General features: G+C 29.6%; 1 long non-coding RNA gene across 1 annotated transcript; it reads left to right on the top strand.

Moving 5' to 3' along the window:
- Nucleotides 1–2,825: 2,825 nt before the first annotated feature.
- Nucleotides 2,826–5,285, top strand: LOC120082161. The gene is made up of 3 exons (XR_005483083.1): nt 2,826–3,096; nt 3,203–3,284; nt 5,025–5,285. It is a non-coding gene; the product is annotated as an uncharacterized LOC120082161 (long non-coding RNA).
- Nucleotides 5,286–15,605: the final 10,320 nt, after the last annotated feature.

The raw sequence follows: 15,605 nt of genomic DNA on the forward strand, positions 1-15,605 counted from the left end.
ATAATATCAATATTTGCAAAATCCCGATAGGATGAACTCCACATTCTTCGATTAGCTTACAGGTCACCCAAACTTAATAAAAAGAAAAAGGCGAACAATGTTCACTTTTTAAGTAAAAAAAATTCAAAGGCCCCGATGCTAAATTTTCGAAAATATATTCTTCCATAGATAAAGAAAGAGGAAGAAGAATAAGAAGGATATCTTCTCTAACCACTTCATTTTGTAAGCAAACAAATTATCGAAACGAGATCCTTATTAACGTTCAAGTACAAATCCCAACAGTTAAACGAAATCTGTGAAAGATGCACTNCTGGAGAGAAGATCCAAAAGAGACCAAGCTCAATACGATGTTCCGGAGTGGAGACTAATCAGAGAAATGAAATTCAACAATGAGAAGCAAGTAAAGAAAGAGAATCATTCATTGAACACATACTCATAAAGAAAAAAGATAACAAGCATTACTCAGTGAGAATTAAAAATTCAAACAGAAAACTCACCGGAGTTTTATAGAACTTTCAAGATCTGACAAAAGATCAAACCAGATTCACCACAAAAAATTGTCGCTATTTGTTAACCGATGCGGGCAAAAACTTTGCAAAAAGAAGAGAATGAGATGGCTTTAATGAATCAAATCAAATTAAAATCAAATCCAAGAACATGGCAAAAAAGAATTATCCGAGCTATAAGTAAAAGAAAAAGAAGAAGAAACTCAGACAAAAATCCCTTCACAGTTTGTCCTTTCTTTTTATTCTTTGTTTGCTCTGTTTTTTTGTTTGTGTTCTATTGCCTCTCAGGAATTTGCCTTCTGGGAACGTTCTTTAACTAGAGTGAAAAAAGCCTGGTTAAAACAACTAACCCTGGTTATATGCCGACTCACTCTCTGGCTCTGGCCTTTGCGATTCAAACACTCTGAAAGGGGAGGGAGAGCTGTTGGATAATGAAAGATATTGGAATTAACGGCCGTAGGACGAAAATGGATGGTGACGTGGAGGTAGAAGATTCGTCAGTGACATGGTAGGGTCACCATCGAATAGTGGGACACCTGGTGTCATCAGCGACTGGGTAGGGCGGGTTTTCTTTTTTGGGTTTGGGCTTTCGAATCTGTAGTTCTGTGTACTACCTAGTTTTCTTCCCGATCTGACCGTCGATTTTAACGACCATTGAATTTACCAAAATGTCCCATCAAGCCGAATATATTGTTTTTTCTTCACTGGATATGGATTTTTTTTTATTTTTATTTTTTTATAGAGATGACCCTTTTTTATGGACGAAATGAAAAATAGGTATTTTTTTAATTGAATGAAAAGTTGCATCTTAGTTGTATCAACACCAAGTGAATTTATCCATTCAACCTTGAAAACCATTTGCACACTGTGATTCATAAATTTTCTTGATACTTGATGCTCGATGTTCTACGCCCTATGTTTTATGTTATATACTTGTTATTTTCTACTCGATACACGATACTCGATGCTTTACATTCTATGCTTCATTGAGAAGTTCACTCGATGTTCAATGCTCAATGCTTGATTCATAAGTTCACTCGACACTCGATGCTCTAATGCTTTATACTTTATGTTTGATGTTTGATACTCAATGCTCGATGCAAAAAACGTAAAAAAAAATGAAGAATAAATGTAAACATAAGGGAAAAATAAGAAGAAGAAATACAAAAAAGAAACAAGTAAAAAACAGAAGACGAAATGCAGAAAAATCATAGGAAAGAAAAGAATCGCAAAAAAAAAAAGGAAGAAGAAGAAACTAATAAAAAAAAGGGGAAAAAAGAAAAACGCGACAAAAGGAAAAAAACAGGAGAATAATTCATTTAGGGTTAAAGTAGTAATTTCACACGATGATGACATAAGCAGAATGTCAAAATTCATTGGTTTTAAAAAGATGGCCACTTTTCATTTGGGCCCCTTATTTTAGGTCATCTATGTCATTTTTCCTATCTTAATCTTAATTAAATAAAATATAACGCTTAAAATTACATCACGACAAACTATTCATATATTTGGCAACCTAAGGATAGTTTAATTGACATTAACTTGTAATATCAATCTCGTAGTCTAAGAGTCGACCCCCTACCTTTACATTAGGTAAAAAGTTTATTTATATATTTTTATATTGATATTTTTCACTTTAGGCATGTAATTCTATGGTTTTAGTTTTAATTTTACCTACGAGATTTTATATCGATGGAGAGAGTTGAATCATGTGTATGTCTAAATGATCTTTTTCTTATCTAACTAATTTAAAAATATTGGTTATATTTTCAACCATCACATTACCTTGTCAATTGTTCCCGTCCTCTTTAGAATAATTTCTTAAATATTATATGTTAAATAAAAATTTAATCCAAAATTTAAAGGCTAAAAGCATATTTTATCGGATGTCCTTAAATCAAAAGTATATATACTTGCTTAATATTTTAATTTAAAAAATAAAAGCATAAACCTTGGTTCAAATCTCATTTTAGCTCATAAATTTTTAGATTTATTTCACTTTTAATTTAGATTTGTTTACCAACATCCAGGCATAGTACAGGAATTAATGCATTTATTTACCTTTTCTTAAAGTGGGGGCTCAATTATTTTCATTTATTGTAATAAACAAAAATCTATCATCTTTCAAAATGATCAAAAGAAAAAAATATATTAATTTATTTTATTATTTGTTATTATTTTGTGACCTCATTTTGCCCATCCACTTTTCAACACGTGTACAACCTCGATACATGCATATACATCAGCATGTTATCCTGATAATTAAAGGTTCATTGTTGATCGAATCTGCGCAGCTTTAACTTCTGTTGTGTTGCCGTGCCTCTTCCTCCAACCTTTTAATTTCAACTCCCGTGGGTCGAGTGTTGAACACTCGACCTATGTGTTTTTAAACACCTCCCCTCCCCTTCTCATATCACATTTCGTCTCTGTCTTTACCATCTCATTTTCAAAATTCTCCCTTCTTCCTCCTTGCAGATACTAAATCCCTCTCCTCCCATTTTTTAACTCACTGTTTTCCATCCATTTCTCTTCTTCTATTGGTTTGATACAAATTGTTCTCACACTTCTCCCTTGATCACAAACTATACTGGTTCGTTACTCTACTAATTTTTTTAAGAATAATTATAAATTTATTTTTGTTCTTATATTATTAATTTTTTTTTATAGATTCTAATATTTGTTAATTTTTTTTGTAGTTGTTGCCAGATAACAAATAACAGGAAAAAAGGGTGAATGTTGTCCCTTTGAAGGAAAAAAAACAGAATTACCGTCGAATTTGTAAATTGAACTTTAACTTTTATTTATTAGTAGTTTTTTATTTTTAATATTTGTTTATGCTAAATATATCATTTTTATTCCTTATATTGATGTCTACCATGATAATGTAAATTTTTTAATATTATTTTTTAATTTAAGATCAAAAAATAATTTTATTTATTTTTCGTTTTTTTAATGATATTCTATATTTTAGTGTTGTTTTTTAGTTAACAAGTTTAGTTTATTGTATGTTTAAAAAGTTAATATTTATAGTTTAATACAAAATTATAGTGATTTTTTTAATAAATTTCTTATGATATTTGATTTCTTTAGCATTAACTTTGATGTTTATAGTGTTAAAAAGTTTAATTTATTGTTATGTTTTAAAAGTTGATGTTTATAGTTTAAAAGCTTTAGTATTTTTAGTTTAATACAAAATTATTGTGATTTTTTAAATATATTTCTTATGATGTTTGATTTTTTTAGTATTAATTTTGAAAAAATAGTTTTAAAATGTTTAATTTATTGTTATTTTTAAAAAGATGCTTTTCATAAATCTTAATATTTTTAGTTTAATATAAAATTATTGTTATGTCTAAAAATAGTTATAAAAAATTTAATTTATTGTTATGTTTAAAAAGAGTTTTAAAAAAATTAATTTATTATTATGTTTAAAAATAGTTTTAAAAATTTTAATTTATTATTATGTTTAAAAATAATTATGAAAAGTTTAATTTTTTGTTATGTTTAAAAATAGTTTTAAAAAATTAATTTATTGTTACGTATAAAAATAGTTTTAAAAAGTTTAATTTATTGTTATGTTTTAAAAAGTTTAATTTATTGTTATGTCTAAAAATAATTTTGAAAAGTTTAATTTATTGTTATGTTTAAAAATAGTTTAAAAAAATAATTTATTGTTATGTTTAAAAATAGTTTTAAAAAGTTTAATTTATTGTTATATTTTAAATTTTTTAATTTATTGTTATGTCTAAAAATAGTTATGAAAAATTTAATTTATTGTTATGTTTAAAAAGAGTTTTAAAAATTTTAATTTATTGTTATGTTTAAAAATATTTTTCAAAAATTTAATTTATTGTTGTGTTTAAAAATAATTATAAAAAATTTAATTTGTTGTTGTGTTTAAAAATAGTTTTAAAAAGTTTAATTTATTGTTATGTTTAAAAATAGTTTTAAAAAATATAATTTATTGTTATGTTTAAAATAGTTTTAAAAAGTTTAATTTATTGTTATGTTTAAAAATAGTTTTAAAAAAATTAATTTATTGTTATGTTTAAAAATAATTTTAAAAATTTTTATTGTTATATGTTTCAAAATTTTAATTTATTGTTATGTTTAAAAAATTTAATTCATTGTTATGTTTAAAAATAGTTTTAAAAAGTTTAATTTATTGTTATGTTTTATTATAATTTTTTAAAATATATTTCTTATTATGATTTGTTTTTTATTAAGTTTGATAATTAGTAGAACAATTAGTAATGTATTTTTTTTTTTTTAGAAAATTGCGGACAAATGTTTGGAATTTAATATGTTTTTATATTGGTGAGTGACATCTTCTTGACAGCATGATGAGACAATTCGATTTTCAACCGGATGTCTCATCATCTTGTAATTCTGAACCCCTACTGCATGATATTGACTTAGAACCCCTACTGCTTGATATTGATTTAAAGACTGGAGATTGGTTTGAAAAAATTATACATTTGGTAGTTCGATGACACTATCGTGCAATATTTATTGCAGGGAGGGTTTCTATTGAACAGTTTGACAGGATGTCACTCAAGACTACATTCATTGGTATAATAATATCACACGGCACTACGTCACTCGTTCGGGAGCAATTGTGGGTTATTTGGTAAATGAATGATTATTATCTAATTGTCTTCATACGTGCATGGGGTCGTGGAGAGCATAATGAATATTTATATTATAAAGTGCCTGCAGAGATACCATAGCAACATCAAGAAGATCCAGAGCAACCTCAAGTTCGAAGTCGACAACGATAACCAGCTCGAAATCGACGACATCCACCTTGTGGAACACATTGATTTTTGTAATTATTTTTCTATAAATGAGATATTTTAATTTACATTTTATTATTTTTATGAGATATTATTATTTTTTAATTTATTCTTTTTAGAGTTAAGTTAAGATGGTTTGTAAAATAATAAAATAATAAAATAATGTAAAGTTGAATATACCAAATAATAACATAATGGAAAATTAAAAAATAGAAAAAATGGAGGTCGAATTAATGGAAAATTAAAAAAAAAATACAATGAAGGTCGAATCTTCAAAATTTGACCTAGGTTAGTCGAATTTTGAAGACTCGACAACTTTAAAAAGAAAAAACTACAATATTTTTATAAATAGTTTGAAAACAACAATATTTTTATTAATACTTTTTAAAACAATAATATTAATTTAATTTTACCGATTGAAAGGCGATTTTGAATTAATTTTGTCAAAAGAATTAAAGCAAGTATGACTGCAAAAAAAAAAAAGGCTTTTTTTAATAAAATAACAATAATAAAAGTTGTTTCTAATTATAATAATGATTATGTTTTGTTGGGCTTTTGATAACTGAGAAAACTGTCATTTTATGTAAGGCATGCCAGCTGATTGTGAAAACGACCTGTCAATGTCAATTTTATCATCATCTTTCAATTTGACCGTCAATGCTTTAAACTTTTTTAATATTATTTTCATAGTTTTATACAATATGTGGATGAAAGAATTTACATTGTATAAATTTTATACCAATTGAGTGATAGAAAAGAATGGAGAGAACTAGTAAAAGAGAGGAAGTGATATAAAACTCCAGTACTTGAATTTCATTCCAATTAGGTCATATATAGGCTTAAAGTACACCATAAATAACAAACTAACCACCCAAAACAAATAGCACAAGACTAGCACAAAGAATCGCAACGCTAAAGACTAGCAACAAGAAACTAAATATAATCACTTCTATTTTTAACACCCTCCCTTAAACTAAAACTATGCAATTTAGTATTTAGTTTAAAGTAGTAAAGGAAACCACCCCAAGTAAGCTTCGAAGCTTCATAAATGTTGTTAATTTGAGAGGCTTGGTTAAAATATCTACCACTTGATCTTCACTTTTATAGTAGCTTAGATTGATAATTCCATCATTTGTAAGATCCCTCAAGTAATGGTATCTTACATCAATGTGTTTGTTTCGTCCATGCAAGACAGAATTCCTTGAGAGCTTGATTGTTGATGTGTTATCACAATGAATGATAGATGCTTTTTCTTGCTTATAATGCAAATTCTAAAAAATGTTCGTCAACCAAATGGCTTGACATGCAAATGATTTGGTGCTACAAGTTCAGCTTCAGTGGTAGATAATGTGACAGATGGTTGTTTCTTGGAAGACCATGAGATAGCTCCTGAACCAAGCATGAAAATATACCCTGAAGTACTCTTTCTATCATTTAAATCTCCTACATAATCACTATCGCTAAAACCAACAAGGTTTAGTTTTTCTCCTTTTTGATAAAACATGCCAAGACCATGAGTCCCTTTTAAGCAACGTAAGATTCTTTTGGCAGCAAGGAGATGAAGCTTAGTTGGAGATTCCACCTACTAATTAAACTTACAACATACATAATATCAGGCCTTGTAACTATTAAGTACATCAAGCTTCCAACCATTTGCTTATAGAGAGTACTGTTGACCTTCTTTCCTTCATGGTCCTTTGTGAGCTTCAAATTGAGTTCAACTGGAGTTGTGACTGAGTTGCAATTCTCAATTTGAAACCTGTCCAAGATCTCCAATGCATATTTCTTCTTATTGATGAAAATTCCTACTACTGATTGTATTACCTCAATGTCAAGAAAATAATGCATCATCCCTAGATCTGTCATTTTAAACTCTGCCTTCATGAACTGCTTGAATTCTTCAAACATAATCGAGTCATTTCCTGTGTAAATCAAATTATCTACATACAAACATACTATCAAAATCCTGTTTGGATGTTGGAATTTAATAAAGAGAGTATGTTCATATGGACACTTTTCAAATCCAACTTTAATAAAGTAAGACTCAATTCGACTGTACCAAGCCCTAGGAGCTTGCTTCAATCCATATAAAGCCTTCTTCAAGCGATATACCTTTCTTGCATTACTCTGTTGAACATATCCAGGGGTTGATCTATGTAAACTTCTTTATTCAAGTTGTCATGCAGAAAGGCTGATTTCACGTCCATCTGAAGAATTTTCCAATTGCTTTGTGCTGCCAATGCTAACACCATTCGAATCGTATCATATCTTGCAACCGAAGTGAAAACTTCATTGTAGTCAATGCCAAGTTGTTGCTTGTACCCCTTTGCAACAAGACGAGCCTCGTATTTGTCTACTTGGCTATCTTTATTCAGCTTCGTCTTGTAAACCCATTTAACACCTGGATTTTTGCCCTCTAGGAAGTTCTGATAGCTCCCAAGTGTTGTTTTTCTCAATCGACTTAATCTCTTCATCCATGGCCGCCTACTTCCATTTTATATCTTTGACAGCTTCTTCAAAAATCAATGGATCACATTCTGATAATAAAGCATAATGGACAAAATCCTCAATAGAAAGGTCACCACTAACCTCATAATCTTCCATCCATGTTGGTCTCCTTCTAACTCGTTGTGATCTTGAAGAACTTGCACATCCTGTTTGAGACTCAATAGCCTCAAGCTCAACTGATTGTTGTACTGGATTTTCAAGTTGAGGTGTCAAAGATTCATCATTGTCTTCAAAATTCACAGGTACTGTTTATTGCTCTAGAATATCTTCTGTCCAATTCCAAGTGTTTAGTTCATCAAATATAACATCTCGGCTAATTACAATTTTACCTGTGATTGGATTGAACAATTTGCAAGCCTTTGATTGCTTACTAATGTCAAGAAAGACACATTTTTAACCTTAGTCATCTAGCTTCTTTCTCTTCTCGTCAGGAATTGTGTATATACAATGCACCTGAACACTTTAAAGTGATAAACTGATGGTTTACGCCTATCCCAAGCTTCTTGAGGAGTCATATTTTTCATCGAAAAAGTCGAAATTCGATTCAAAACATGAACACCCCAATTTACTGCTTCTGGCCAGAATTTCTTTAGAACTCTCCCATTTGCAATCATACTTCGAACCATGTTGAGGATAGTGTGGTTTTTTCTTTCAGCAACACCATTTTGTTGAGGCATGTAGGCTACTGTCAACTGGTGCCGAATTCCATGCTAAGTACAAAAATTTACAAATTCTTGTGACATGTATTCTCTTCCATGATCCGTTCAAAGGGTTTTGATTTTTCTCTCAATTTCATTTTCAACAACCGCTTTAAAGCTCTTGAAAATTGAGAATGCTTCAGATTTTTCCTGCAAGAAATAAACCCAAGTTTTTCTGGAAAAATCGTCAATGAAAGAAATAAAATATTTTTTCTTCCTATTTGATACTGGGTTTAATGGGCCACATATGTCAGAATGAATCAACTTTAGAGATTTACTTGCTCTCCATGCTTTGTCTTTTGGAAAGCTCTCACGATGTTGTTTGCCAACAACACAATCTTCATATACTTTTGTGGGAGGAAAAATTTGGAGAAGGCCAACCATCATTTGCTTTTGAGAAAGGACTTGCAAACCTTTAAAATTCAAGTGGGCATATCGCAAATGCCAAAGCCATGTGGGGTCTTGATCTACATTAGTCTTGAAACATAACTCCAAACCTTCTAGTTTGAATGGGAACAACTTGTTCGAGGCCATTTCAACATGATCTATCAATCCTCTTCTTGGATCCTATATCTCACAAGCGCCTTCTTTGATAGTTGTGATATAACCCTTCTCTTGTAGCTGTCCAACACTCAGTAAATTGCTTCTCAAATCAAGAATATAAAACACATTTGATATGGTTTCAACATTGCCTTTTTTTATCTTAATTTGAATATTTCCTTTACCCAAAATATTTACTTTAGAATTATCACCAAATGTCACAGTAAAATGATAACTTTCATCCAAATGAGAAAAGAGAGACTTGTTACCACACATATGATTGCTGCAACCAGTGTCTATATACCATATGTTAGTTCTAAGCTCCTCGTTGTGGTGGCACGTCATCAATAGAGTTTTTTGCTCATTTTCCTCTATAAAATTGGATTGCTCTCTTTTTTCATGGTTGAAGTTGGTTGTGCATTCAGACTTGTAATGACCAAATTTATGGCAACGATAACATTGAATGTTGGACTTATCAAGTCTCGAGTTGTTGTTGGATGTTTGCTTGTGTGGATCATGTCCACCACCTCGTCCTCTTCCTTGCCACCTTCCACGGCCTCGACCACGTCCTCTATTTGATCCTCTCCCTGTAGAGTTTTCACCATGACTTGAAGTTTTCAGAGCTTGTTCTTCGGTTGGACCTGTATTTGACGTCATTCTCTACTCATGCACAAGTAAAGAACTTTGTAATTCATCAATTGATAATGTATCGATATCTTTTGATTCCTCAACTGAACAAACCATATATGCAAATTTAGAATCCATCGACCGAAGAATCTTCTCAACCACAGCTATATCTTCAATCTTCTCTCCATGGATATGCATCTTGTTTGCTATAGCCAAGATCCGTGAGAAATATCCATCTACGGATTCACCTTGCTTCATTTTAAGAATCTCGAACTCTTTGCAAAGAGCTTGGAGATGTTGTTTTTTCACCCTCGTTGTGCCTTGATCCTTTTTCTTCATGGAGTCCCAAATTTGCTTGCATGTATCCTTTTGCAAAATGGTCTCCAAGATGGCACGATCAATGGCTTGGAATAAATAATTCTTTGTCTTGAGATCCTTCAATTTTCGTTCCTCTAGCTTCTTTTGGTCAGCTTTTGACAAGACAACTCCAACAACTGGTTCATTCACTCCTGCTTCAACAATGGTCCAGTACTCTTTGGACCGTAAGAAATTCTCCATCAACATGCTCCAATGATCATAATGACCATCAAAGCGGGGAATTGTTGGTTGCACATAATTGTCTGAGATCATTGTCTATGCTTGCTAGCTATTGTAAAAGATAAAAGGAATGAGAGTTGATTTAATGGCTAAGAAAAAAGATACCACAATCGGGCTCTGATACCACTTATAGAAAAGAATGGAGAGAATTAGTGAAAGAAAGGAAGTGATATAAAACTTCAGTACTTAGAATTTCATTCCAATTAGGCCTTATATAGGCTCAAAGTACATCATAAATAACAAACTAACCACCCAAAACAAATAGCACAAGACTAGCACAAAGAATAGCAACCCTAAAGACTAGCAACAAGAAACTAAATATAATCAATTCTATTTTTAACATTGAGTCATATTCATATTAGGTATTATTTTTTTTATATAGTTTCAATTTCTTTTTGTTCATTTTAGTTCTTTTAATTTAAAGTTTAATTCTCTTTTGTTCTTATTCTTGTAAAATGTGACCATTCTAATCGTTTTAAAAAAAAAAAAACGGATCAAAATTATCATTTGCTATAATAAATACGGAAATAGACATTTTTAGATTACCATATTTGTTTTGTAAGAATATTTTTGCAGATATATTTGAATATTTTGATAATCGTGTCTGTTTCGTAATGCTTCTACTCGGAATATCTTAAATTTGCTCTTACAACTATTTATTAATTTATAACTAATTTGAACTTAACATGTTTGTTTTTATCAATTTGAATTTCTTTTTAAATTAATACAATTTATATTGTTTTTCAAATGTTATTTTTTTCAACAAAATAATATATCATAATTTAAGATTTTTTTTATAAAATAAATCTTAATTTAAATGTAAATTTGAATAACTTGTTAAAAAATAATAAGAATTGCAATATAACAAAAAAAATGATATATATTATTGACAGTATTTATTTTAATTATATATATATATATAATTTTACAAAAATAACGAAGATGTAAAAAAGAGATGCCCTCAACTTGGGAATTTGAAAAACTCATGTTGCAAGAGGGCATAAAAAATCTCTCGAGATGTCCTGCATAAGAGCATTCTAGAATGTTCGAGCATCTTCATATATCAAACATCTTAAATTAGTAATCCAAATGTCTATCAGGATGCTTGTAAAACAAACTGCCCATAACACAAATCTTAAATTAGTTGTTTGAAATCTGGGATGATTTTAACAAAAATAAGCCTTAAATTAGTAAGTCAAAATCTTAATTTTCTTTTTAAAAAGTTCATGGAACTTTTGGTTTCATTTTTATAATTATTTAATCTAGTTTTTATTTTAATATTTAAAGCATCATCGCAAGACAAATACGAGTGAAACATGTTCTAGGGACGAGACTGCCTATGTAGATTAATAGAAACTATACTTCAATAATATATTATACAGATATACAAACTACAATGTTATTATTTTTATTTATTTATTATTAGAGAAGTCTCTCATACTCGTCCTCCCCAATATGGAAGGGAACTTATGAAAAGTCTCTTCCATTGTCAAGATCCTTGTAACAGAGGTATCCCCCTATTGCACGGATCTTGACTTCGGGATACGGAGCCACTGCTGTCAGTATAGCGTGTTTATCCTTATCCTAGGTTTTACCGGGGGTCACCACTCCCAGCCTAGGAATGAATCGCATGTGGACGCCTATCTCCATGCTAGTTAGAACCTGCATATGATGTTGCTGGCCCCGAGACTCCTCAAGTATGTTAGTTGGTAGTCCCAGCAGTTATGCAGACACATCTTCTTGTCTCCTGCTCATCACAGGAGGTTGATTGATCACTTACGATAATCAATCCATTACGGGCAGTACTTAGTTCCTTCCCTTTAGTTAAGTAAGCAAAGTCAGACCAACAATTTCAGCACACGACAAGTAGATTCCAGTCCTATAGACATTTATGATATAGTTGAAAACACTTTTGGACTTTTTTCCCTTTACCAATAGACAATAAAAAAGGATTTAGTACTAATTGGAGTGAGCGAAACGTCATTCTAGGTCGTGACGTGGGCGAATAGAGCCCATTCTGTGTGTTGTACATGGCAATACATCTGAGATCAACTGTCAAGAAATTTGACATGAAGGTGTAACTCATGAGTGAGCAAAGCACCACCTGGGGGGGGTGGTGCAAGGGAATGGTACTCTTAACATAGACTAACTTTCTAGTGTGAAGGTCATATAAGTCTATGGGTGAGGTGAGAAACACAATAGCAAAGATATACTCTACATGGTACTGCCGGAGGCCGTGAGGTCTACACTATGGTTCCCTGATGGGGGCTAGCACAACGAAATACAACCATGAGGTAAAGAGTCTACGATCTACTATCCCTTGTGCATGATAGATAGTTATGAATTTGTTCTTCATTGAGTTTTCCTTCGTCTTTCAGGCCTTTTCCTAGCCACCCAAACTTTTAAAGGTCAAAAACTCATCTTTCATTGTAAAGTAATGCCTGTACTCCTCCATTGATGATATCTCGTCAATTCTTGATCTCCTCCGATGTCCTTACATTGCTTTCAGGTAAAAAAAACGAATCTAGCTTTCGCTTGGACTCCTTAATGAATATAATTAGAATTGCATGTGTTAAGCGTTTAAATAACTATCTTGGTATTCTTTTTTTGAGAAGTAGAAATGGTTAGCCAAAGACTTCCGTCAATGAACACAAGAAAGAAGCATCTCTTTTCTAAGATTAATATTAGGCCTGCAGAGAAGTCTGACTTCTATTACCTCATTTATATAATAGTGCTCATTGTCCTCCCTCGCATGACTTTAATTCGCTTTTTCTTCGAAAGCTTTAGGAAAGGAATTTAGAAAGCTCCATGTCCAAATGGTAAGCTTTTTTCCTTTCAATTTTCTAAGATAGTTTTCCACCATTTAGATTTTTTTAAAAAAAAAAAAAAACTTGAATTCTTAATCAAAATTTAAAAAAGGAAAAAAAATCTTCATTTTTTTTTAGTTTTCTAAAATTAGCTTAATTTTTTAAAATATTGTTAAAGAAACATATAACTAAACAAGAGATTTAGGTCAATTTAAACAATGACTAAACTTTAAAGTTGGTAACAATTTCTTTTCTAAACTATGTAGTTTGAAGTGAACTAGACAATATTTAACTTAAAAAACAACAATACAAAAAATGTTTAAATGTTACTTTGGTCTCCATACTTATGGTCTTGGTTCATTTTGGTTTTCATATTTTACGAATCTTTATAGTTTCAATTTTAGTTTATTTTAGTTCATAGTTCATTCTGGTTAATGTATTTTTAATTTTGATTCATTTTAGTTTTTGTAATTATAAAAAGCGAACGGATAATTTACTTTTTTTTTTTTTTTGGTCAAAGCCTCGAAGGTTGAAATTGAATTTTCCATTCCATCATAATCGTTCAACTCAATCAAAAAAAAAAAAAAGTAAAATAATAATAATAAGGACAAATTGCAAAAACCATGTATGATGAAAGTGTTAAAACTTTCAACAATAAAAATTGGGTCTCTAAATTTCTAAAAGTGTTAAAATTAAGCTCTCAAAAGTACAATAATTGATAAAAATTGAACCAACAAACCTATACAATTATTACAAATTAAACAATTATATAAATTTAAAGGTCCAATTTTAATATTTGGATAAGATTGAGGACTCCGTTTTTAAATTTGAAAGTTTAAGACTGTAATTGTAACTATCATAATATTTTAGAAGTGGTTTTTGCAATTTGTATTTTTTAATTGTCAAATTTTAAGATTCTAGGTCAAATTTTTAGTATATGTATTTTCATTCTTAATTTTAATGGTTCAAATTATTTTTTAATTAAAATAAAATAAATAATAATAATAATAAATTTCATGCTTATATTTTATAATTTATATAGAAAATACTTTTTACTTTAAACAAAATTATAAACTAACTACAAAAATTAAATTTAAATTGATTGAAATGTATATCAACTAAAATTTGACATCTAAAAATATAAGAATAAAACGGAACAAATATATATAAAATAGTATTTTAACCTACTATCTTTTTTCGCAAGTCAGCCCATGGTTTTAGAGACTGTTTTCTAAAGTTATATTTGATATATTGATTCATTGAAATCATATTTCGACAATGTAAGATTTATTTATTATTATTATTATTTTTGGGATAAAACACGAAAAAGTAAGATATTAATAGCTGTCAATCTTAAGAAAGTTTTAAATTAACGAGTAAAATATTTGACATGTGAAAAGAAAAAAAAAACAAGGTATTAATAAAAAAAACGTCACGCGCACATCATGATGTAATATGTTGTTTCATCTTGTTGTTCGAGTGATATTTATCATTTTTTTTCTAAATTTTAATAGTGATTAAGTCGGTAGTTATATAAATTAGATTAAATCACAACTTTGAGAGTTATATTTGCTTCGTCGTTGAATTTTTTAAAAGTGTCTAATATGTAGGTCCATGAATTTTGAATTTTGTGTTTAATAGATTTCTAATAATTCAATATTATTTAAAAAATCAACTACTCTATTAGATTAAAATTGTTTTAATTTTAAACCATTAAAAAGTGTAAGGACTAAAACTAAATTATATATTAGTTAAAGATTAAGGGTTTTTTTTTTTTTTTTGATGCTCCATATTGAAAGAACAAGTACTTGACTCAATGAATTAGGTTAGTTTTTTATTTGAATATGGATGTAAAATTAGAACTATAAAATCTACAGTTCAATTAGTCCCTTCTTTTCCCTTCCTCTCTTTTATACAATTCTCTCTTTATTTATTTAATTTTTCAGATTATAGAAGAAGAAAGAAGATCAGAGAAGGGATTGAGGAACACAAACACGAGAGGTACTATCAAAGACCTAACTAAATACAAGCCTAAGGGTAGATCGTAGAATGACGAAAAACTCACCAAAGATAAACATGTAATTCTCCCTATAAATTCATTATTATATGATATCTTAATTTGAAACTTAATCGTTTTACTTATTTTCCATTCAATAGTTTTCATTTCTAATTTTGACAATTCTTTTTTTTTTTCTTTTATTTTGCAGGTCCTTTCATCTCCAATTTATTGTTGTTGTCACAGCTAGATGCATTTCTTTTCAGGTGCATTTGTTAAGGAAGAAAATGATGGTTTTTTTTTTAGATTAAGAAATAAGATTGTAACTGTTGGCGCGGCAATGGATTTGGAATGGTTGAAGGAGAGAAAATTATAATGACATAAACTTCAATTTTTTAGGAAAAAAATAAAAAATATTTAGTTTTTGAAAGATTTATAAAATTAACCTAGGTAATATTTTACAAATATCCTAGAACTTTTATTATATTTCGTAACTAGATTTTCGAGTATTTTATGGACAATTTTAACCT

The sequence above is a fragment of the Benincasa hispida genome, chromosome 7, assembly GCF_009727055.1.
Source record: "Benincasa hispida cultivar B227 chromosome 7, ASM972705v1, whole genome shotgun sequence".
Classification (NCBI taxonomy): Eukaryota; Viridiplantae; Streptophyta; class Magnoliopsida; order Cucurbitales; family Cucurbitaceae; genus Benincasa; species Benincasa hispida.